This window comes from Podarcis cretensis (assembly GCF_951804945.1).
Source record: "Podarcis cretensis genome assembly, chromosome: 7".
Classification (NCBI taxonomy): domain Eukaryota; kingdom Metazoa; phylum Chordata; class Lepidosauria; order Squamata; family Lacertidae; genus Podarcis; species Podarcis cretensis.
Genome location: NC_137176.1, coordinates 72,031,951 through 72,058,766, shown reverse-complemented (window position 1 = coordinate 72,058,766; position 26,816 = coordinate 72,031,951). Strand labels below are relative to the sequence as shown.

At 38.0% G+C, this 26,816-nt stretch overlaps 1 protein-coding gene across 10 annotated transcripts in view; it reads right to left on the bottom strand.

The window, feature by feature from the left end:
• Positions 1-26,816, bottom strand: part of ZFPM2 (zinc finger protein, FOG family member 2) — a 456,199-nt gene that overhangs the window by 288,485 nt on the left and 140,898 nt on the right. Inside the window, exon 1 of one of the 10 annotated variants that reach the window (XM_079984180.1) lies at positions 10,072-10,212. The exons of the other annotated variants lie outside the window; for them this stretch is intronic. The gene's annotated coding sequence lies outside the window, so the exon portion shown is untranslated. Of the gene's footprint in view, positions 1-10,071; positions 10,213-26,816 lie in introns of those variants that run through there. 10 annotated transcript variants of the gene reach the window in all.

Here is a 26,816-nt window from a genome sequence, read left to right as displayed (position 1 = left end):
GTTTGGGGCTGACTGACAGCTTCTTGTGCAATCAGCCTGAAAAGCTACCAGCCTGGAAAGCTATCCCACAGTGCTGCTACTTTACTACACCAATATGCCAACACAAACCTACACTAGAAATAGTAGAGATAGTGTTATTTTTTAAGCCTGGTGATGCTATATCAATTAATATGACTGGCTCTTCCATCCTTCTTACCTCTCCCCTCCAAAGAAAAAATGGTTTTGTATTTTCTGTGGATAGCAGCAATATGGTTTCAAAATGGATGGGGGGGCCGTGTGTTGAGATTCCAGCATTGCAGGGAGTTGGACTAGCTGACCTCAGAGCAATGTCCAACTCTACAATTCCATGATTCAGGAATGGGCGTGTCTGTGATAAGAACTCTGCACACTCTTGTATTTCATTATTACTTGGTTTAGAAAATACAAATTACTGTATTTGCCTTAAGGTTTTGTTGTGCAGCCAGCACATTTGGATGTGGTGTTTTGGGTTCATACAGTGCCTACCCTTCAGTGGCTCAAGCAACTGGATAATCTACAGGCAGATCAGAGCATTTTGTGTTGATATTTTAGTATTGTTGTTATGGCTTATAGCCAAACAAATAAGTGCTTAGGATAAAAGACAACATTTGCAACAACCACTATATTACCATGCTCGTCTATTGCACAGAACTAATCTGGCAATGACTCAGCAACTGGAACCCTAAAGGCTTTTTCATCCACAATAGGACAGCTACACTGGCATTATCCAACACATATATTAAGAAGCAACCTTTTAGAGAGAAATTACAGCTGACGAGCAGCACAGCCATATCCCACAAGCACAGGATGTTGAAATTACACTCTTGTACGCAACTGATTTATAGTCCAAATATCAGATGTCAGTATGGCATGTACCCATTGGGAGCATGGATGGTAGATGTGAACAGTGGGATGGGGCAGTAATAAGCCAGTTTTAAGCATAGTCTGTGAAGAGAGGTAGCCATGGAGCGATATCCAGATGGCTTCATCTGGTTTAGACAGACCACAAGTGACATGAGTATATAAAGGCAGACAAGGTAATCAACATTTCAACTCTGTGAACTGTGCATTCTATTACATTCTAATTAGGATTGTCCTACAAATCTACTAAATCACACCATCTGAACTATCAATGTTTTTGTTTTGACCTGAAAATGGAGCATAGTGGACTACAGTCCTGATGTATATTCAAGATTCTGGCAGTAATGCACCCAACCACCTACTCATTGAATCTTTGTCCATCCCTGGCTTATTAAAGCTAGTCAAAGTGGTGTGACTGAAAGGGTCATAGGTGTGGTAAACATATATTGGCATGGGTGGTTGCCTGCTGCCCATAAAATGGAGATCGTGTGCAAACTTTAAAAAAGCCCACCCAATATCCGATGGCATGTAACAACTCGTGACTAGTTATCAACAGCCCTTTACTGGCATCAATGGTGGAGAGGGTGATTGTGGTGCAAATGCAAGTATTCCTGGATAAGACTTATTAACTAGATCCACTACAATCTAGGTTCAAATCAGGGGTTGATCGCCCTGATACTATGAATTTTATCGTGATACAGGGTGTGTGTGACCCTGCAGGTTCTGCTTGATCTCAGTAGCTTTTGATACTATTAACGATAGTATTTTCTTGAACTGGCTCTGTGGGATGGGCATTGGAGGCACAGTATTACAGATGTTCCATTCTTACCTTCAGAGTCATGCTCAGCAGCACTGAGTGAGTGCTTCTTGCTCCCTCAATGCTTTTGCTATGGAACTCAGCAAAGTACTATTCTCTCTCAAGTGCTACTTTACATCTATATGAAATGGCTGCAGAGGTTATTAGTTTTGTGGCAAGGTGTCATCAGTACACTGATGACACACAGGTCTATTTATCCATAGCAAGTGAATCAAAAGAGGGTGTGAAAGCTCTGGAATGGTGTCTGAATGCAGTAGTGGATTGGATGAGGGCCAGTAAACTGTGCCTGAATCCTGAGAAGACTGAGGTTATTTGGGTGGGTGATTCCTATGCCTGGGAAACTGGGAAATTACCTGTTTTGGACAGGGTCATACTCCCTCTGAAGAAGATATACAGCTTGGAACAACTCCTAGATACATCTATCTCTCTCCGTCAAGTGTCCTCTGTGGCAAGGAGTGCTTTTGACCCGCTTGATCTAGTTTGCCAGCTACAGCTGTTCTAGGTATATTCTGACACCTGTAGACCACAAATTGGTAACCTAAAGGCCAGATTTCATACTATATATGGGGCTGCCCTTGGCCCTGGTCAGAAGCTCCAGGTGATGCAGAATGCAGCGGCTAGTCTACTGATGTGAGTACATACTGTCCAACATGTGACACCAGTTTTAAACATCTGCACTGGCTGCCCATCAATTACCAAGCCAGGGTCAAGGTTATTGTATTAATTGGCAAAGCCCACAATAACTTAGGTCCAGGGTATCCTGAAGACTGGCAGAACCTTTATCTCCCAGCTTGATCACTGTGATCACCTGTAGGAGCATTGCTGGTTATCCCCCAAGTTGGTGAGGCTCATATGATAGCAACAAGAAACCAACCAGCCCAGTCCTGTAGAAAGTTCTGCCAGCAGAGATTCAGCAGGTGCCTTCTGTTTTAATTTTTAAATGCCTGCAGAAACCTTATGCAGACAATTAAGAAAACATATCAGTAATAGTCGATTATTTCTGATGTTAAATTAAGTTTGTTTATGAATATTGTTTTTGTAAATCACTCTGATATTTATGTAACATAGACGTATATAAATATTTTTATTATAATTATTGTAAAATTATTTAACATTTTAAAGAAGCAAAATCTAGATGTTAACAAAATGCTAACAGACACTGAACTTTGAAAAGATAACTAGTCCAAGTACTGTACAGTACTGCATAGCTACTGCAGTATATCCAAGTAGAGAGAGCATATAGTTCAGCAATTCTAAGATCATCTGGCTTATCCTGATATTCAAACAGGAATGTGCCAGGGCTGCCAGAGAGGATCCCAGCCACTCAAGATACTGTAGCCACCAAAATAGAAACATTCTTCCAGGAAGACCAGCAGCTATCACCTTTTTAATCCAATATGTAGCTTGCCTATCATGGTTCAGTAATTAACAATCACTTCTAGCGTTTTTGTCCTCACCTTGAATATCATCTCTGAATCATACAAATATTCTAAATGTATTTAAAGTCTTTCTTGTTAACAGGGTGCCTGCCAATGAAAGCATTATACAGTGGTAACATGATGGTATATATGTCAACCCACAAAGAAAATAAACTTGGTTGGGTGGTTGGTTGGTTGGTTGGTTGTTGTGGTTGTTTTTAACAAAGGACCATCACAAAAAAAATTGACTGATACTGCATATAATTAGCAGAAAGATGAAACACACAGAAGCAAAGTGCAGTTATTCCAGGTTTGATAAAAATCGATTTAGTGACCAAAAATGGATTCCTTTATTTAAAAGACAGGACTTCTCAGTTTAAGAATGGTAAATGGTAAATGACACAATGTCATCTACCGTATTCATTACTGTGGGCTTAGTTGCTAGTCACATATTCTCATTTGCAAGTAATTACAGGTGCTAGGATCCAAGTAAAGCCATCCTGTATCTCACAAGGATCATCTATTGAGCCCATACGGATGAATGATCTTGTACTCCTCTTGTATGTTCCTCCAGTTCTACCTGAACATGAACTCTGCAATGTCTTCAGTTTTAATCTTATGAATATTTGTGACTACCCACTAAGGGTTGTTGTAAATGTCTTCACAGGGTGCACAATTGGAGAGAGGAGGGTAGCATTTTGTATTTTGGGGGCTGGTGCTGCAAATAATCCAGCTGATTCAGGAAGTCCAAGGAAAGTTGTTTACCTTAGTTGGGAAGCAGGGTGAGCAGACTCCTATTCCTGCAGCTTGTGTGTGTGGTATACTTCTCAAACATGCAAGAGCAAAAGCTCTGCTGCCAGCCACCATTTCCCGGCTCCAGAATGACATTTACATAGAGTACATTTCTAATGCTGTACTTGAGATGTATTATGATGATTTATGAATAAAGCATCTGACGGGGAGAAGGTATATGGTGACTGCCAGGCCGGCAGGCAGGCAGGAAGCCACGCACACACGCACATATTCTTAAGAGTGTTTGATCTTGCTGGCTGGCAAAGTTCACAGACACACACATACACAAGGAAAGGAGGAAATAAAGCTGTTGTTAACTTGTAAAGCTACATTACTTAAGTAGACAACCTACTCCCCAGCCCCGCCCCGCCCCATTCCAACAAATTGAGCTTTAGTAGGGATGATTTCCATGGGTTTTTTGATGTTGTACATTGCAGAATCAGTTTCAAAGCCAAATCACTATCTTCTTCAGGTGATGTCATATTTCTCCCCCCTGAATCAGTTCAACTAATTTCACCTCCAAAAATGAGGGTGCTACAGGGGAGGGTCAGATTTCTCCCACCTCAATTTGTAAGAGAGGAGAAACGATTCAGTATCAATCAAACAACATCCCAGAAGTAAAACAAAAAGCCCTTTCTCCAGTAACTTCCAACCCTTGTTTTTAGAAAGTTTTGGACACTTAGCATTCAATAAAGTTACCGGTATATGCTTTGTACCCTCGGATGAGAGCAAAACAAAAATATAATTCTTTATTACATAAGTAAACATGATTCTGCACAGTAAATGGCATGTAGTTCCAAGACCATAGGTTATAGATTCTGCCCCTAGGCTATATACAGGCTTTATTTAGCTCAGATCATTATAGTTGTAGTCTGGGGTGCACCTTGGTAATATGGTGTCCTTTGTGAGGCCAAAATTTGATGCCCCCACACCTAGCCCTCATGTGCAGGGGAACTGCTCTTACTGCCCTAAATCTGCCTCTGTTATAGCAGCCTGCTGGTTGTTCCAGAAGTACATGGACATTGGAGTAGCACTCTAGAGTTATCAAAACAAACAGGCTATTATACATTGTTTCTCTGATCTTCTCACAATAATTCCCTAACAGTGTAACTAAGAACGTAAATGTACAACTATTTTCACTGCCTTAATTTGCATCTTCTCCCTTTTGCTTATTTTCTATTTCCTTCTCTTTAGCTGAATGTGATCCACTGCTTTTTAATTCTTTAATTTTACAAAGAATAATGGTATGCTGTGCAAATTAATTGTGTTGGGTATTGCGCGCGCACACACACACACACACACACACCCTGCAGAATTTCAATAACTAACACATGGAAATAAATTTACATACAAAAATATATCAACACATCCCAAACATCTTTAAAACACTGATATTAGTGTTTTTAACCAGTAACAGTTGACTGTACCCCACCATCTACACACAATGTAGGGCACTTAAGATGAAGGATAGATTTTACTTTCTTGCCAGAAATATGGAACACTTGGCTCAGTTTAGGCAGTAATATCACAAATTATCCACAGTGGGCACAGATCACTAACCCGACCCTTCTTTCAGATTTTTATTAGAAGCAGAGTAATTGATCCTGACAGAAGAAGGAAGGAATTCTCACAACCATGAAAAAAAAAAATCCTACCAACAATAGGGATGAATTTTATTTTTAATAGATTATGTAACCTTTCAGCATGGCAGACTAACTTTTACAACAATACTAAATATAAAGGTTTAATATCACTTAACTATAACAAATGGATTTGCAATACTTAATCATTCAGGTATATATACTAAAAGACAAATGTTCCATTAAACCATCTTCCTTTTTACCCACCACCCACCTCCCATCTTCATATTTGGAATATAGCATGCTTAATCTCCTTGAATGTCTAGGAAATGTGTGTTAAATGTGGGGTTTGCAATGCAAGTGGAATTCATTAATTTTTAATTATGCCTTAAAGTACTATTGATTGTATTTTCAACAACAGGCAGTAATATTTAAGTTTAGATTCATGCTGAAATATACAACTCATTTTTCTAATATTCAGGCAAACAGGAAGGACATGAGAACATAGTTTTTAATTGAAGAATTAAAAAGATTTACATATTTAAAAAGCAGATGTTTAAAGAACTCGCGTCAATTTTAACATTTATACACCTTTTATCAAGTTGCACTGTTAAGTCTTTCCACTTCCCAAAATAGATGTGGTCCATATTATTTAAATATATGTGTACATTTGTGTGTGTGCAGCAATGTGTTATAGTTACATTTTCCAAAATGTATTTGTAGTTGCTTTAAAAATAGGGCGGGCTTTCTAGGCAACACCCTTGACCCTACTCCTCAATCAAAAACTGTCCCTAAACTTTACACAGCCTCCACCATCCTGGCTTCTACAGTGACAGTAAAACATAATGGTAGCACAGATTTTTGCTCAACTTCCGGTTCTATCTAGCTCAGGGGCAATTTTCTTACCAGTAGTATGCTAAGCTATACAGTTCAAGGAAAGAGGTTAAGTAGCACAGACTCAGATTGCACTTTCAAACATTTATAATAAACTGCACTATCTAAAAGGGATCAAGTATATAGACTGCCTTCTTTGGGCTCTTCTATCTCTTAGGAAGATCACAATGAGCATTAATGTTATATTCACAATAATATAGAAAACAGTACACAACAGGTAAATGAGCTCTGAGTACACAGCATACATTTAAAACACACACCCCCAAAGAATCCTGGGAACTGTAATTTATCTCTCACAGAGCTACAATTCCCAGCACCCTAGAGTTTATGCATACGCAGCAACATCATACCTTTGTCTTAATTGCAACCAAATAAAGAAGACATCAGGGCAGAAATTTACTCCATCCTGTTCTTCATTCTTGCCAGGTGGCTTATCGAAAAACAAAATATGGGTTGTCCCCTTGAGACATGAAAACCAGGCCCATGTACCACCACTACCCCAAGCTCTAGGTTGTAATCCAGTGCCGTGTTATGTACTGTACTTATGTCTTACTATGAAAACAATGGAATTTAAACATACAGAATCTGTAAAATGGATTGAGGCCCACCTCTACTGAGCTAACCAGTCGATCCAGCCCACATACAAGCATCCCCTTTACAATAACAAAAGAGAGAGATACACTATTTTAAAGTGCTAAGAAAATTGGACCACTTACTTGGAAGTAATGAAGAATTCCTGCAGAGATCTCTGACAAAGAGAATGACACATACACAGAGAGAGAGAGAGAGACCCCGCAATGCCATTTTGAGAATCATTAACATGTGGGTGGGGCGGGAAGATGACCAAGAAAATAGGATGCTAGAGAACAGGAAAATAACTGCCTGTCATAGCAAAATCAAAAGTTCTGGAGGGAAATGCATGGCTGAAATATCATCATTATTGTTCATCTGATTTACTATATGAGCTTCTTAAATAAAGAATGAGCATAAAGAAAGAAGCACATCTCATCGAAGGGGTCCCATATGCAAAAGTGCAATTATTTCTTTTCATGAATGAAAAGGTGAAGTATTTAAAGGGAGGCAGAATGTGAAGATTGCTTCTATGCTAAAGATCCCAAGAACTATATTATACCTTTAAAGGGAAAGGCAACAGGGAATGCTTCCCCCCCCCCAGGTGGCTGCTCTAACAAGGCCTCACTTTATCCTCTTCCTTAACTATGAAGGAATCCAAACTGGCCTTCCTATATAGTCCTCACCAGACTCACTCTGATCCTGCCCCCCCCCTTCTTTAAATTTCTTGTCATGCGCCTAAAACTGAAAATATTCTTGGCAGGAGGGAAATAAGGCACAAGATTGTCATAAAAAGGCACTAATAATACAAATAGGTAGCATAACAAAGCTATCCAATAGTTAGCAAATTTATTAGTTAGCAAATGCCACCAACTCTGTTTTGTTTTTAGTTGCTTATCATGAAAGTTCAAAGTTTGCCCTATTAATAAATGTTTAGCAAAGTACCTGCAAAACCCACCTATAAGCCACAGAAAAGCCTCCAGCACCTTCTGTTTGGGGCAGCTTCCTCATTTCAAGAGCACATTACTAAATGCTTGTTTTTTAAAAAATCAAAAATTGTTCCCTGAATTCTAAACTGCCAAACAACATCTTAATCCAGGGAAGTTTTTAATGTATGACATATTAGTGTATTTTTGGTCTTTGTGGAAGCCGCCCAGAAAATCTGATGGTCGCAGTTTGTGGAGGCAACCATTCCCACCCCCCTAAATACAAAACTAGGCTTATGGCACTTTAATTCTACTTTAAAATAAATATTTTTCAAGGGTTCTCTCCCTGTCTGTTACAATTTATAAAGATGGCTAGACAAAACAACAGTGTAAAATAATCAGTTTTGTACCAAGAATAACTAAGAATAACTAAGTAGAGCACACGAGTTTACAACAATAAGAAATAACTTTAGCTGGATAGTAACCAAATTTGTTGTTCTTGGTTCTGTTCAGAATATCCGAATCCAGCAAGACATACCAAGCACATATTTCATAGATGATATTTGAATAGATAGGCAATCTGACTTCCGCTCTTACATTAGACACAACACTCTAATCCTGGAGCAGATTGAACAGCAATCACGGTCAACCGCAGGCTGGGTTATGGTGAACCAACAAATGTTGCTAAGTCTGTTACAAGCTCATCTCTATCATTTTAAAATGTGTTGCCTGCACAGAAGTGGCAACTGCTATTTGGCATGTGTACACACACATACTTTAGCTACTTGAAAGGCTTCGGTCCAGGCTATCTGAAGAACCATATTGTCCCATATAAACCTGCCCGGGCTCTGAGATCTGCCTTTTAATAGTGATGTGTTCTTTCTACTATCTGTACATTAATAATTTGTTTTCATATTGTTTAAAATCTATTATAGTTGAATTAAACTATTATCATTTATATGTTTTTAGCTTTCTGTATTTTATCTGTGTTGTTTTAATTTGTGTAAACCACTTTGAGTCCTAGTCTGCAAAAACGCAGGATAGAAAGAAATATAATAACAATAACAATCACGGGGGGGGGGGGGGGAGCCCAGTCCCAGGAGTTACTGCCCAAGATTGTACAGTTTGATTCGTCTGTGCCAGCTGCTGCCAACTGACAGCTTATTTCCTTTCTAGCTCAGAGAAGCCCATCCCTTTGCCTAGTTTAGCCAAAGGAGGGAGCAAGTGGACATTAGGAAAGCCAGGCCCATAGATACTCACAAGGCCACCAGTTTGCATGTGGCTGAGGAGACAGGCTAGTTGGAACATGCGAGGGAGAAGTTTGGGGCTTAATCACCTGCAAAATCTCCCCTGGCTTCGGAGTGGGAGTGGGAGCAGCAGGAAGAGAAGCATTTGTGCTCATGTTAGGCAGCCCATCCACCAATCCATTTACTCACCCAGTTGGTGTGGCTCAATTGGCTCAGTCCCAGTGGGCAGTCAATAAAGCCTACTTGCTTCTTGTCTGTCCCTCTTGCCTGCTTACCTACACTATACTATTCTAACAGCAGCAACAATAGAATTAGTAAGTAAGTAGTGTGAATTGATGTCCTGCATCCCTCTGTGTGTCTATAGCCCATGTCTGCATGTCATAGCATGTGTGTATGAGATAGAATATTGAGTACGGATTAGCCATTTTCTTCTTTTGTGAGAATGTGCATATGAAGGTAAGAGAGAGTATGCACATGTCTGTCTGGAGATGCGTGTGACAGAGGATAAAAGAGTGCATTTAGGTTTCCTCATGTGTGAGTCTGATAGATGTACATGTGAGAGAGATGGTGTTTATATTTGGAACAACTGAGACCTGCAACAAAACATTCCAGTGTGGAGTGCTCCTGCTCAGAGTTCCTGCTAGACAAGCATGCCCTCCATTCCATTCCTCGTCCTTGGTTTTTCTATGTTGTTTGGGGGATTTCTTGCCCTCTTAAGTGGGTTGTAGCACCTTAAATATGATCTGTACTTCTGCAGACCCTGATCTTTCTCTCTTGTGCATGCACGGTGCCATTTTGGCTACTTAAGGATTGGCACTTATCCCTGAACATCGCTAACAGCAGAAATGATTATCTTCCAAATGAAAAATGAACTTCTCTTGATGCTGTTTTGCAGGGTTGACCTAAGACCCACAGCATTTTCAGTGAATCGCTGTACAGGATACTCACTTCAAACATACAATTTTAGCTCATTCTTCAAGTTGTATATTGCTGAGACTTCTTGCTACCCAGCAAAATTGATAATTTTCTGTCATGGATTCAGTGGCTTGTTTTGGATTAATCCCTTATCTGAGCCTTAGCATTCCTCAGCTGTAAAACAGAAACATAAATTAGTGGCTTGTGACCATGGCTTTTTGTAGTCCTCCTGCTGCACGTTAAGAGTTTAACATTAGAATCCCTGTTCTACAGTAACTCTGAAAATAATTTGTACTTTTACAGGTGAGGGCACCCCAGCACATGACTCATAATCATGATTGGCTGTGCCTGTGAATTGCTATTTTATTACTTGGTCCTTCCACAAACTGCCATTCTTTGACTGGTTCTACCCTCAAGCTGCCATTTTGTGACGGACTTGAGTTGATGGGCGTGTGTGTGTGTGTGTGTGTGTGTGTGGCAAGCATGAAATCTGTAAACTCCACTTTCTAAAGTGTATTCTAATGAATGATCTGCATCAAAAAATCTTTACTAATCTCTTGCACAGAGTGTAATATATGAAATTGTCTCTGAACCACATTCTATTCCCTGCACTTCTGCTTTCCACTCATAATTTAGACAACTCCCATAATTAATTCTTAGAATGTAAATGTCTCATTCCTACTTGCCATGAATCATTTTTAAAATTGCCCTACTTCCTGGCCTACTAATTATTGCTTGTCTGAATTCCATTAGCCCCCCCCCCTCTTCCCACTTCCCTGCTTCCCCAATCAGACAAGTCACACTTTGAGACATCTTGTAACACAAAATTGAAAAACTGCACAAGGTAGATTTAGGATACAAAGTTATTTTTAAATACAGTTATTACCAGCAATTCATTTGCTGGAGGAATTGCATTTAATTAAGGATTATTATATCAAATGGCATTGCTCACCTATACATTCAAGAGAGCAAAATTTATTCCCAAAGCCTTGAAATAAAGTCTGATCTTGCAAAGATACACTTCATACAATCAAATAAAATCACTGCAATGCCAAGAATGCATTGGCAACATTGCAATGGCAATGTTTATAACAGTTGCTTCATGAGCTTGCTCCACACTGTTTCACTAAAACTGGAAAAGACTTAGATTCAAATTCCTGCTCAGCTGTGAAGCTTACTGGACAACTTTGGACTCGTCACCACCTCCTGACTAACCTAATTGTTGAGGATAACATTTATTTATATATTTGCTAGCTTGAGGAATTTATACCCCACTCTTCGGTAAAATATTCTGGGCCAATTATAAAATGTAAAGTATAAAAAATGAATCTTACACAGAAAATTGAAAATGTACAAAAATATACTAAAAACAGTAAAAATTACCAGAAGCAGCATAAAAACAACAAACCCAGCCAATATAAAAACACATCAAATTGAAAGGTCTGAAAAAATAATCCTAATTGCAAAGTGGCATCAGAGTAGGCAACTTTCCCTAGGGAAAGCACTCCACAACTGAGATTGCCTTTCCCTGTCAGCCACACACCATACCAGTGTGGTGTAGTGGTTACAGTGTCAGATTAGGACCTGGGAGAACCAGGTTCAAACACCCATTCACTCATGAAGCTCACTGGGTAACCTGATCCAGTTACCTTCTTTCAGCCTAACCTACTTCTCAAGTCAAAACAAAATAAAAGAAAAAAATTCCTTCCAGTAGCACCTTAAAGACCAACTAAGTTAGTTCTAGGTATGAGCTTTCGTGTGCATGCACACTTTGGTCTTTAAGGTGCTACTGGAAGGAATTTTTTTCTTTTATTTTGTTTTGACTATGGCAGACCAACACGGCTACCTATCTGTAACTACTTCTCAAGGTGGTTGTGGAGATACAATGGGGAAAGACAGAATCAAATAGCACCTTGATCTCCTTGGACAAAAGGGATGGGTGGTGGTACCTCTGTTGGCAAGGAAGGGCTTTTGATGAGAGGGATCTTAAGTATCTTTCAGATACACTGGGTCCAAGCCATGATGGTTTGAAAAGTCCAAAACAGCACTTTGAATTGAGCCCATATATAGTGAAGCCCATAAATGCCATCCCTAGTTACTAAGCAGGATACAATTATTAAGAGATTATTGACCAATGTTTATTCCCCCCTCAAGTCACAGAATATTCTTACATTCCTTTATTAAGACAAATGAAGAAAATACATAGAGGTCGGATCCAGAATTTAATGAACATAGGTCTTCTCAAGGAATGGAGAACTCTCATATATTGGCTCCTATTCCTCCTGTAACCCCCTGAACCCCAAGTTCTGGAGTGCTGGGAAAGCTTCCAGAACAACCTGAATTGCATTGCAGGATATTCTAAATCTGCCTCTGCCCCTTCTATTCATGGAAGGAAAGATTTGGTTCCAACTCACTGAAACCCTTGAAAACACATTCTAAGCCCTGTCAAACTGTACATATTCAATTATTTTCAGAGCTATATGTTGCATTATCTGAACAATTAAATTGAGAAAGTGTTTTGAAGGAATAATGAAAATGCTAACTTTTGTGAATTCAAGCATGCACCCTACCAAATTCCCCTATTGTGCTGCTGCTGCTGCCTTCCCTGCTTGCACCAGCACAGCCTTAAGAAATGCATACATTCTAGACATGACAGGGAGAAGATGTGAGACACCTGCTCTTCAATAAGCTACAAAGAGTGCTACAACTGATCAAAGCAACAAATTCATTTCCAAGAGTAAGACACTGCAGGTTTCTTCCATGTTTTTAGCTGTTTCTATTTGATCTGTAAGCTGCCTTGATTCCCATTCTGGGGAAAAGGTAGGCTAACTTCACCAACAGATACCAAGCAACTTCACCAACAGATACCAAGCAGCATGGCTATGTACCAAATCTCAGATGTCTTTAGGGCCTGGGAGACTGAGAAAAGTAGGAAGCCATCACTGTGCCTCATAGTGCAGCACGGTGATGGAAAAGCCTTTGAACTACATATTCAAAATTTTATACTGGGAGTTCAAACAACAATCCCTTTTCCAACCTGTACAGTGGTACCTCGGGTTAAGAACTTAATTCGTTCCTGAGGTCCGTACTTAACCTGAAACTGTTCTTAACCTGAAGCACCACTTTAGCTAATGGGGCCTTCTGCTGCCGCCGCACTGCCAGAGCACGATTTTTGTTCTCATCCTGAAGCAAAGTTCTTAACCTGAAGCACTATTTCTGGGTTAGCAGAGTCTGTAATCTGAAGCATATGTAACTTGAAGCGTATGTAGCCCGAGGTACCACTGTACATTCTGCTTATCTTTCAAAAGTGCCAATGCATTGCAGTAGACTGTGTTGTAGTTTGACCTGATATACAACTATGTTCAAATTCCACTTCAGCCAGGAATACAGACTTGATAACTGCAAAATGGGAATAACAGTGACCGGAAAATCACATTTTTGTGACGATGAGCGTAGCATAAAGATCACAAAGCAAACTGCAATTAAAAACTTTAAGTGGTATCTGATTGAGTCATACTCAATCAGACCCATTGAAATCAACCACCTTAAGTTAGCCATTACTACCTTAATATTATTAAGTTCAACAGGTATACTCTGATGGGGCTGGTTAGGTGAATTCCACAAACAGCATCTGCATAGATCACTGTGGTGCTATAGTGCCTGTAGTAACATAACAACATCCTTGAAAAAAAATGTGTAATGTCAGCATGTGCTTATGAGATTGTTTTGCTACAAAAGTCAATCCTCCCTCCCTTAAGCACCTCTATATTGGGGTTGGACCATAAAAATGTACAAAATAGGATAACTTCACATTTTCTAAAGCTCAGCAATGGTATACATTCATAGTATTAACGTCGCGGAAAGTGAAAATAAATTACAATAAAAACAAGGCATCTGTCATAAATGTACTTTTCTGCACACATTGATGGCACTTGACACTTTTCATCACAGTAATGAAAATAATATTCAGGGAACTATATAAAAATACAGATGTTCAATGCTCATACCTCAGCTGTACACGCCTACTGCAACTCTGCATCCTACTTACCAAGTATTCTGAGTTTAAAACAGAGCAGACTGCAGTTTTGATAACATCTGCTACAACAAATAACAAAAAAAGAGTGTGAAGTCTGATGAATGTTTAAACAGAACATTTTTTATGGATCAGCTAAATCTTTTCTGCTTTTTAATTAAAAGTAAAGAAAATGGAACTTAATTATCCTGTAAAGATTAGCTTGTGGGCATCTTCCTGTAAATTACTTCTAATTGAAAGCAAATTGTCAAGTGACATTCAAAGTACTGTCCTTTAAAACACAGCTGTTCTATTGCTGATTTCAGTGCATTACTGTGCTTCCTTGTTACAATATGGCATATTTGAATATTTTAACAATTTTGCCGCATTTGTATAGATTTCCTTTTAGTATATCTTAATCACATTTCCTCTTCCAAAATATAAAAAGAAACACTAGCATCCATATTTTACATCACTCTCATTTTAACATTCATGTATTGGAATTGCTACTGAAAGTTCACTTGGCTTAAAGCCTGCTGCATCCAGAGGGGGAATGATCACCAGAATTAAATGGCATAATCAACCCAAAACAATACACTTAAAGAAAGAAAAAGCAATTCCTTTATTTTTTTATTGCTAGGTCAGAGTTTGCTGATACTTGCAAGATAACTACATTAAACAAGTTCAAAGGATGTTTGTAAACTAAAGTGCAGATGGAACCCCCTTTAAATACTTCATTGCATCTTCTGCAGAATAAAAATATATAAGGAGATTCTCCTTATTACCAAATATATTTGGCAAGGATGAGATAGAATGAAAACTGAAAAGGGCAATGAACCTCAGCAAAAAAACAATGAACAATAAAGACCTCAGTTGATTAAACATGTAAATAGTATATTTTAAGATGCCTTAAATGTATCTATTTTATTTAATTGGGCAGGTAGTTCATTTATTTATTGTGCTTATATCCGACTCTTCAACCTTGCAGGATTCTCAGAGCAACTAACAAATCAAAAGTTACTGATGAAGAAAATCAAAACACTGTGAAAATCATAATAATAAATAGTTCTGAAGCCATTTTTAAAAAGAATTTATAAAAGTGCATGGATAATACTGTATTATTCAAATGATCTGGGAGTTCTTAATGCATGTTGAAGTGAAGTAGTGTGGACCTGATGACTGCCTGGAATGCATGCTCCATAGGAACTAATCAAAGTTTTCTGAATGCAAAAGACTTACCGGTATATATGAGTGAAAAATAAATTAAGAAATAGATAAGGACAGATCCCACCATGTTCTAGAGGTCTTACTTTAAGTTTTCTTATCCCATCACATCATATCCAATCCGAGGCTCACTTTTGGGCTAGGAGAAGACAAATGCAACAAGGTAAGGTGCTGGAGAGGGGTCAGATTTTGCTCTCTGTGTTCACTTTGATATAAAATGCAGACCTTCCATCCCCACTTTACAGGCAAGCATATGTTTTAATGAAGTGTGTGGTTTGACCCTAAATGTAGGTAGCAGCATCACATTTGTGAAATGCCCTCCCCTTAACCAATGTTGTTATAGCTCAAGGACAAAGCTCTTCCACAAATCTCCAGTATTTTAAATGTCTCACTTTTTTATTCTATACCGAGTTTGGTTATTGTTTTATTGTTGATGTATACATTAATATTGTCTAATTTATTATTTTCTATCTTGGTGTAAGGATTAATAAAGGGGTAGGGTATAAATCTTTCAAATAAATAATAATTATAAATTATTTGCCAACATTTTAACCTTATTTTCTTGAACCAGCATGGGAACATAATACAAACAAGACCAACCTTGAAGATTTTAAATAACAGGATGCTCAAATGACAATCAAGTCTCCTCTTTTGTAAACTATGGAAAACTGGAAACTGGGAAACTGAGTCAGCTATCGGTTAAAACATGCAGATGGTATTGGATTGTGGCCATTAGCTGCAATCTAGCAGCCCAATCCTAAACACGATTGCTCAAAATTAATACTTTAAACTAAGTATTTCAGCCCTAGGTCACAGCTCTAAAAACACATAATATTGTGTAAGCCCCTTGAGCTCAATGGGACTAACGTCTGAGTAAATGTGTTTAGGACTGCAGTTAATTCCCAATGAAAGTGATAGGATTTATGTGCACCTAGCTCTGTGATGGATTGCAGAATTGTTATACACATGTTTTCTATAAGACAGACAAAACTATTTAATATTAATATATTAATAGTAATTCACTTTGATAAGTAATTTAAAAAGCATTTGTTAACCGCCATTAATCAGCTCACTTAGAATGTAACCTTAACCGAAAAGAACTGTTTTTGTTTTTTAATTAGATCCTCTTTGAAACTATGAGATTTCACTGTAATGGATAAGAATAAACCCCTTCTGCTTCCCTTGAGGGAACTTGTTTTATCGCATGCATATAAACATTTTTTTAAAAGGTGGAATGCATGCTATTTCAGTACTTCATATAAAATGTACAAGTTAGACTTCATAATCTAGATCAGTTTGGGGATTCACGTGGAGTCAGAGTAAGGGAGGCAGGGGCAGGGGCAGGACCAAAAGTAGCCACTCACAGATCTAGATCTGGACAGTGCAACCTCTTCTTCTGAGTCCCTGAGGCCAGTGATGGGAACTGAGAAGCATGAAGTACAGGTTATGAGTGCTCTGTTAAGTAAAGGGGAAAATGCCAGACTTCTAAGCTAGGTCAATCTGGAGGCTTCAGACTGTCAGCCAATCGCATGGGTCAATGTTGTAAATCCTATTCCCTTTTCTATCCAAAGAGGGTTCTAAGCACATAAAAGGTCATGACAAGACAGGTATCACAACTTGGGGATCACCCTTCCTGCAATTCCAGGAACATTTAACAATGTTCCAAGGCTGTCCAAGGGTTCTCTAGTCTCCATCATTTTAGGTAATGTGATGCGCAGTAGCACTGCTGTGCTGGAAGGCTGTGTATGTCTGTGGAAAAGCAAGCTTTGCAGGTTCACAATCAGAGGCAATTAGTCTGAAAAACCAGATTTCTAGGCCTGGTCAATCTGAAGGCTGCAGAATGCCAGCCAATCACATAGGACAAGGTTGTGAATCCAATGGGCAAAATCTACCAGGATCCTGAACAAGTGGATACAATATGAAGTTAAAAGGTGGCAGTGAAGTGATCTGGGAAAATCCGTTGGAAACAGCAAGAGGAAGAAGAACCTAAAGGAAACCTCCTGGTTTCTGTAAAAAGGGTATGTTTTTCATCTGGAAACAAACTGCTGTTCCATACTGCACTTTTCTAAGTACAGTAAATGATACCTTTTGAGCTGTTTTTCATGGGATGATCATATTCCTTATTTTAAATGCCAGTCTTCAAGACCAGCTGAGTAATTCCAGCTCTTCACAAAATATTTTATATACCTTTTTCATTTTTTGCTTTAGAAGGGCACAACTGTGCACCAGAAAGCAGCTTAAACCAACAGATTTTAAAGCCCCTGTTTGCATTACTTTTGGGTGTTAAAATGATTTTTTAAAAAATAATTGTAATTCTCAAAGAAAACAAAAATATTTGAATCTGATTAAATGAGTCAGCAAATATTAAAACTAGAAATGTGTAGTATCTGTTACGTAATTTCCTCAAACTTTGCTTCTCTACACTCTTAAATATATGTGGAGAGTTTGGGAAATATATCAGATTTCCTTTATTTCATGAATAACTTATGCACATGCAGACATTGCTGTTGGTTTCTCCCTCTTAAAAAGGAATTATGCAAACTGGCACAAATTATATCAGTAGGGTGATACATGCATGGTCACTGGTTGACAGAAGGATGCACAGTCAACTATGCAGCAGACTGTATCTTGAGACTTGACCCTTCCAAGTTTTTTGACTATGTACATCTCATTAAGAGGAATGCAGTGCTGACAGACAGACATCCATATTCACATGTCTACTTGATGTGCATTCTGTCTGTTTTCCCCTCCACTTAGCTTGTACAATAATATATGTATATATCCAATTTCTACCACCCCACCATGGAAAATAAATTGGCCAGAGTTGGACACAAGGAAGATTTAGGGGAAATGCCAGCAGAATGATATTCACATCAGAAAATCAAACTGATTTCTGCCAGCAGATACTCTTCCCTGATCCTAGCCACTCCCAACTTTCTGTCTTTTTCTTCTTCCTAAGGCCCTCCGAGTCCTTTGTAAAAGCTACTCTTAGGTGAGACTAAACAGATCAAAATCCTATGTGGCAGGAATTTAGCTTTATAGGGATGATAACGCTGAACAGTTCCCATACTTCAGGAACATGGGGCTAGCAGCTCAAAGTATGTACATGTGCCCATAAGAATAGCATAAATCAGGGCAGTCCAACTTTTCATACCAAGTGGGCTGCAAGAGTACTTTAACACAGAACCCGCAGGCTGCACCTGGACCACTTGTTGGACCGTTGGACATAAATTAACACATGCAACCAGCTTTCTTAAAGTCAACCTGTATGACTAAAAGGTAGTATCAAAGGACTAGAAGTCTAAATAGTTCTTTAAACAGCAAATACCAAACCCATGGTTTTTTTAAAATAAACAGACTTAATGCATTATGAACATTTGCAAGAAAACAAAACAAACAAGAGGAGAGTTATTAAAGCATTTTTTTCTAAAGCAATAAGCAATAAGCAAACAAAACTCCTAATGATAAAAACAAAAACCTGTTACATCAGAACTACAAAGTATACCAGTAGTTGCCTAGTACTTCACACAAACAACAGCTGAGATGATAAACAGCTCCTAGCTTGTACTTCATCAGGCTAGTACAGTAGTGTAAAACTTCATAATTAAATGGAGTAAAGCCCAAAGAGACTTTTGGTGTGCTCCCTTGGTGTGCCTTGGTGTGATTTTCATAGAAAGGTAGTCAGACCTGCTTTAACCCCTGTTGTTACTTAGAAAAGGCATTTTACCATATAAACTACAACTGAATCCTAAACTGGACATTAAAATAAGGCTGCAACCCTATTGTTAATCCCATCAATCTGAAAAGAATTTATTTCTGATAAGTTTTTCTCCATCTCTTGTCATACTAGAACTCATTATTAACCAATGGAGCAGAATATTTGGTGATTCAGGACAGATGAAAATAAGTATTTCTTCACATAACATTTAGTTAAACTATGGAATTTACAGCCACAAGAGGTAGTGAAAGCTACCAAACTGAGTGCTTTTAAAAAGGATTAGGCAGTTACATAACAGATAAAGTGACCACTGGCTACTACCTCCAATATCAAAGGCGGGGGTCACAAATGGGAGAGTGCTATTGTCACAGGCATCTCAATGCATAACTGTGAAAAGAGGATGCTGGAATAAGTGAGTCTTTGGTCTGATCCAGGAGGACTCTCTGTAAGATCTTATGAGCAGATGGGTTAGGATCATTAATGTGAAATATCTAATTTTCTCTCTTTCAGGCATACTTGCCCATCCTGAAATGGACTCCCTGCCTATTTTTTTAAATAATGCCGCCACTGGCCATTTTGTCTACTGAACCAGGAAGCAGGCAACAGTGCAGAACAGAAGACAGAAGGACACCTTCTGCTCCAACTCTATAATATTTTAGACAGATCCTTAGTCCTTTCTGTTCCTGTCTAACATTTTGGATATACATGTCATAGGGTGGCCACCTACAGATGGTGCATCTTTTGTAGTAAGATAAGCACAGTATTTCAAAAGAAAATTTAGCCGTCAGTACTAGAGTAGCATTTTTCTGATATGAAATGTATCAGAAAACTACCCACCTGGCAGTATAAAGTGGTATAGCCCAGGATCACTCTTACCATTTTATCGGCTGTTTTGGATGTACGAGAACACCATATCATTAATGTGTAAAACTGATATTCAAGGAAGACCAGCTGATGCAAAAAAGCCTAACTGTAAACATCTAAAAAAGGTAATAACAAGATGCCAAAAGATGAATACCCTACCCCCAGCCCAGGTCATACATTTCAATAATCATCTTAAATTGATGTGTCAGCAAAAGAAGCCTTATAGTAAACAGATAAACAGAAAAACAGTAAGTAATCAAAAGGAGAGAATGTTCACAGTAGGCTTCTGGAAAAGGGGAGTGAAGGCTGAATATGAAAATCAACTGAAGCTCAACCAGCATAAATATATACTCCACAGTGACCAATGCAAATCTATGTAATAAAATAAAAGCCACAATTAAGCTATGTGTGGGGTGATTAGAAAGATTCAGTATAGCGACTGAGCAGAAATAACTTGTCATGCTAAAATTATTTTACAATATTACTTAGCACAGAGTTGTACAACACTGAGAAAGGTTTTGTAAGAAATAACCAAATAATATTAGTCCTTCAAAGCGGAAAAATAAGCATTCCCTGTTAGCATAAAACTTAATGGTTGCTTAGGACCACTTCCTATGGGTTGAAACTGGTATACATACACATATTATAGCAGAGCTTTGGACTTCGGACTTTTGGGGGCTAATTTCCAGAAGTCAGACGAACAGCATCCCTACATCATGGTACTTAGATGTTCCAAGACATCTTGATTCTCATAATTCTTTTTGACAAAAATGGATACCAAACTAGTGCATACCTTCCATGATAACTAAAGATCAATAGTAATGTCTCATTTTCTGTCCTGAACTAAATCAGAATCATCAAATACAGGCAAATTTGTATAACTAATAAAATAATAAATAATTTTCTTTTTTTTCACAGTATGTTTTTCTATGTGCTTTCTCAGTTACTCACACCAGCACAGATGCATCATCTAAAATTACCCTCCTTCAACATCTGATTCCCCCCTCCACCTTGAACTTCCACACTGAAATTCACTGGGATCTCATGTGCATAAAACTTGTGAGAGCAAAATAAACCCATACTCCTGCAAAGTCAACAGCTGACTGCTCACTTGATGGTCACCCTACTGGTATCTTTCAAATATATGTTGACAAAGGCCCTGTGCCTTTTACATTAGAATTGTTAGCCCTTAGTCAAGAGTTTTTCATCTTGTTCTATTTCCAACAGACAGCTCATGAACAAAAAAAACACAAAGTAAAATGGGTGTTTTTTTATTACAGAATGAGTTCTCATTTATAACCTTGTAAGTAATATAATTTGTTAAAATTTATATTCCACTATTCCACCGAGGAGCTTGTGACGGCTTGGGAAGCGATCTCACACCTGGATACTTCTCAGGATCAGACTCCTTAGTCTCGGCAGCTCATTCATGTCATGTGCCATCAGATTATTCTCTGAGTCTCAAATAACTATTAGGCTATATTATTATTGTCAGACAATAATACTGTATTCACATTAGTGCCATTTACTCTATATTAATTCCATATTAAAATGCATTTTACTAAACAAATAGTATTTCATCGAGCAAATGTGCGCCAAGAAATTCAAGTACATTTAAGCCACAGAGACACACTTGAAGGTCTTTACATTTCTTCTTCTTGCACAACAGACGGTGCAATGTAAATGAATTCTAAATCAGACACAATTGCCATTTATTTTCTTGGCCCCTGCACAATGTTGAGAGGACTGACAAAGTAAGCCTGTGCATGTTTCACCAAAAATAAGTTCTACTGCATTGAGTGGGGCTTAACCCCAGATAAATGTAAACAGGACTGCAGCCTGAGGTTGTATTTCGACTGCGGTTGCTTGGGGTCTAAGGTTAAATATCAACATTCTGTCTAAAATCCAACAAGTTCTAATAAGAATTCTGACCAAAAAGCGACCTTATGGAATAATCATAGAAAGCTTCTTTAAAATAATAGAAGCCAACTTGTACCCTATACTTTAATAAGCCTAACAGTCATAACCTTATATAAACACCCTAATATACTGCTAAGTATTTCTCTGGGCTAAGGAAAAATAAACAGAAACCTACTTTTCACAGTAGCGCACCTTATGGACAACATAAAAAATTCCACAGCTGTTCTGTGAGCCATTAATGAATGCAAAACAGTTTGTGTTTTGCTACACTGCTACACCATGCTACCAGTATCTAATCTATTAATGAAAAGCATTTTCACGTCCTCCAATATGAAATATGGTACATATGTTACATTTTTAAAATATAAACTGCACATGCATTCCTTGCATATATGAGCTACTATTGTGGTCACTGTATACAAAGTAATGAGCTACACAGATGTTCCCCTATTTTAACTTATAAAAGCCTTCCTGATGGGTTTCTTTCACAAATAATAGGGGAAAATATTTCTAGAATTCAAGCTCTTTGCTGCAGCATGAGTGTTCAGTTTTTAGATTAACCAACAGATGCACAAAGCAATCAGGTACAGCCATGGGGGAAATCCTTCTTGCCCTCTGGAAGGCCTGTTTACTGTCACAGATGGAATTCAAACACGGATTTTTTAATAAAGCATAGGTTGCCACCATTTTGTCAAAGTCTCAAGGCAGATGGGAAAAGTGGGACAGCAGAAAACTTCCATACTAAAAGTATTGTATCTGCACACTAAACCAGGCCAGTATCTACTCCCCAGAGCTATCTTTATATCATGTGGCCTGAATATCCAGGATAATTTCAGTTAATATATCTCATCTTATTTTATGTACCCCTTCCAAAAGCAACTACTTTTCTTCCTTTTAACTTTACAATTATGTGCAGCCAAAGAAAACAGACCATAAACTGAAATAAGACTTCCAGTTTAAAAGAACGAAAAGGATTGATTAGGAAGGATTTTTTAAAAGAAAAATGTATTCAAAAATATGCCAATTATTTAAACATAAGGCCACATCACTGTAATACTTAAGTGTCTGAGGAAGTAACTGTAATTGCACAAATGTTTTAAAAGAACTCTGTAAACAGCCATTTAATTAGCCAAGCCAAAAGCCAGAATTGAACTGAGCTTTTTGCTCAGGCTTGATCAGGTGCTTATTGACAATGTTTTCATGCATGAAGATGCTACTGAAAGAGGCAATATAGAGGATTACTTACTGCATAAATAAGGAAAGTAAATAATACTATTGTTTATCATTTCAACAAAACTTTTAATTTGCAAAGTGCTTTTGCAATCTTCATTCTGCGTGATTTTACAACATGCTATAAGGCAGGTTGCTGTTATTCCTGCACTCACTTATTAATACATAGGGGACAGCAGCGGACAGGAATTACTTTACCAATTCAGTATGCTTTGCCAGCTTCTTCCTTACCTGGCAAAATCAGATCTAACCTCAGTTGTTCACGCTCTATTCACTTTCATCATGGATTAATGGCCAGCATTGCTGGGGTTGAACTAAGGGTACCTTCCAACTCTACAATTCTACAATTCCATGATTCTATGAGGGGCTGTCTGTGAAGAAAGTCTAGGTACTTAAATTGGTTCAAATGCCATGGAAAGATGATGCCTGGGCTTAGCTGGTCAGTCAGATTATTCCAAAAATTTTATAGATTCACTGGTGACCAATTCAAGGCACTGACTATAGCCTTTAAAGTCCTAAACAGCCTGGTAACAAGGTATCTCATGTATTACTGTCTTTCATTTGACTTCATGTCTCCTCACCAGGAGAAGTCCAGGTGGTGGTGACAGACAAAAGTGTCTTTTAATTTGTGGTATCAAAACTATGGAACAAACTGCTTTGTTTCAGCAGGTATTTTTTATTTAAACCCTGCCATATGTGGTTTTTATGATGTTTTACTGCTGTTGTTTCATTAATGTTTTAGTGTTAGGATTCTATATTAATTTATTTTGTGATTTTTTAAAAAGATTTGTCATAGAAAGGCAGATTACAAATACTTAAACAAACAAACAAACATTCTCATATTACTGATGGAGATGTAATTTTCCCACAACGATTGTAATGAGTTCATAGCGGGGTAAAATCTAAACCCTGATCTTCCACATAAAAATAAAACTTCCAGAACACTGGCTCTCAAAGAATAAATTAAAGGCCTACCTAATAAAATGCAGGAAACGGGATCTATTTATTTATATTGAAACAGATACTAACCTTTTCCCTTTATGAATGACCATACACATGACGAAGAAGTTCACAACTGAGATCTGTACCTTTAAGGCATGAAGCTAGTGACTCTGCTGCAAAATCATTGTCAAAAAGGAAGCCTTGCATTCATCACTCCATCAGGTTTGTTCAGGGCTCCAAGACACACTTCAGAGTTCAACACCGATCTGACTACTAGCATGATTTTTGGGTGCCTGTTTGCAGATGCAGCCGAGTTATCAATTCGAACAGACACACAATCCGGGTCCAATGTCACTTCTCCTCATTATGTTAATAGTTAATACATGCAAATGAAAACACTCTAGCAATTTGATTTCTTTGAAGATAGTTTGCATATTGTCTTAGCCATAATGACTGTACACTTCTCTCAGTCTCGATTTATGCAAGGCTAGTTTAGTTCATTTTTATCAGCTCAAGTTCATTTTGGCTGGTACTGGAATGTATGTGTGTTTTCTTTTTTACCTTTCACCTAATTACCATTCAGGTACCATAAGCAGATTTTTCATGCTATTGGTGTTTTTCTTAATTAAGAAACAAATGAACTCTCTCTAGCAAAAAAGATGGAACAACAGAATAAGATGCCAGAGGCTGATGTTCTGCTTCTTAATTGAAGCTGTTCCATTGTTAGGTGTCTGTTGTGAAAGGGCAGAAGTGTCATGAGTTTAGTGAGAATGGTATATAAATAACAGCTATAAGCAGTAGCATTGAAGTTAAGAATGGAAAAGGAACATCAGCTTTTATAGACACAGCACCTCCTGTTTTCAAAGACAAAAACTTATTGCAAACACACACACTTCTTTATTTGCTAAAGGTTTCTGGTTCTTCTAATCCCAGCCCACAGAGAAGTGTTTCATTTTCTTTTGTCTATTATCTGCATGCTGCTTATGTGCTCATGGTGTTCAGCTCTGGAAGCAACCAGAGACCCCAGTGAGAAGAATTTCATCTCTGCTGTTCCATTCTTCCAGTAAAATATTGATATTAATTTATCATTTTTAAAGAAATGTTTTGTTCCTCTTTTACTTTCTGCCTGTATTTACTTGTTTGTGAACAATTAAACTCAGTAAAGCATTTAATATTATTCACTCTGCAACAAGCCTATTCCCAGGCTCATCTAGAGCTGTAGAAGTTGAAAACCTTTCGAGAACACTGTATTATACTTTCATTGCACTGTTCATACTGTCAAGCATGTGCCAGCATTCCACAAATTGGGAGCCACCGCAGAAAAGCCCTGTTCTTGTGTTGCCACCCCACAGACCTTTGTTGAGTATTTTTATATTTAAATAATTATATAATGCATATAAACAATGGTCTATATTCAGCTTTATCTGATAACAGTAAGAAAACCAACGTTTAAAAAACTTACAACTTAAACAGACTACAATGTTGCAAAATAGTACCCCACACAATACTAAACAATTTGAATGGCCTTTGTAAAAAAAAAAAAAAACACTTTGAAAAATACTGTATTAACTGCAATCGCGTTACTCAAATACCCATTTGAAAAATTATATAATTCACAATATGGAGTGGGGCTGAACTGCATCATGAACCTTATTCCAATAATGAATGAAAATGCTCCTATTTGTAAATAAATCATAGTGCTATCTTCCCTCTCTAACTCTGTTCACACTTGTAAGTTGAACTGGATACCTCATATGCCATACTCTCATGCGCCAATTACAGGCAACTCTCCATTTGTGTGGCAGTTGCGTTCTGAGGCACCATGTGCATCAGTAGGGCACGCGTACCCTTGCCCTGTTCCACTCCCTTCCGAGGCCAAAAACAAAACAGCGTGCGCACCAGCAGTCACACATGCCTCAAATGCACTGAAAAAGTTGCCTGTATCTAAAGAAGGCAAGCTGATCTTCTTCAACTTATGACTGATGTCCAACAATGAGGTGGTTAAGAAATGAGTCATCATTTCTACATCATCTGGTAAAACTATACCCGTTTTATATCTTTATAAGCAGGACAGTGGTAAATTACTACATGCTGAGTATTGTTAATGCAGAGGCACACAGAAAATCTGTCGAGAGGTATATTCTTTGAGGAGTTAAAGAAGAGATGCCTTGTTGTCCCAACTTTTTTGATGAACCTTTTGGCACAACCCCCTCGTTCTCATGCTCTGCCTGTAACTTAGTCTAAAAAACTTCTATGTTTACCCCTTCCTCCAATTCCCTACCCTTTATCTGTTGATCCCCATGTATTAAATTTTAGACTGTAAGCTTCGAGGGGCAGAGACCTGTCTTCCTACAGTGTGTAAAGTGTCATGAACACTGATAGCACTATATAAATGAATAAATAATCAACTTAGTGGGAAATTTGGTACTCAGTACCCAATTCCTCGGTATAATAAATAATTCTTTTTATTTTTAAGAAGTGCTACACGTTCATAATTGCCAACTGATGACTCAGTGGCAAGTTTCCCATTAATTTTAATGGATCTGGATGGCACCCAATAGTAATTAGCCACTAACATGACAGAAGGAAAAAAAACAATTATATGAAAGCAGGGTGGGGAGCTGTCACTCAGGGAGGACAGAAGTGGGGATTTTGTTTTGCTCAATAGCTCTGGGGGAGGATATACATATACTTTTAAAAACAAAGATATACACTACTGCAAGAGAACTGAAACTGATGGCCCCATTTCTAGAAAATGAAAGCTTATGTCTATCTCTCCTCTTTTACAGACACGAGGATATGGAATGCAACTTCCTGTTTAACAGTAAATACTGTACAATAGGCACAACCATCACTGCCAGAACCAAA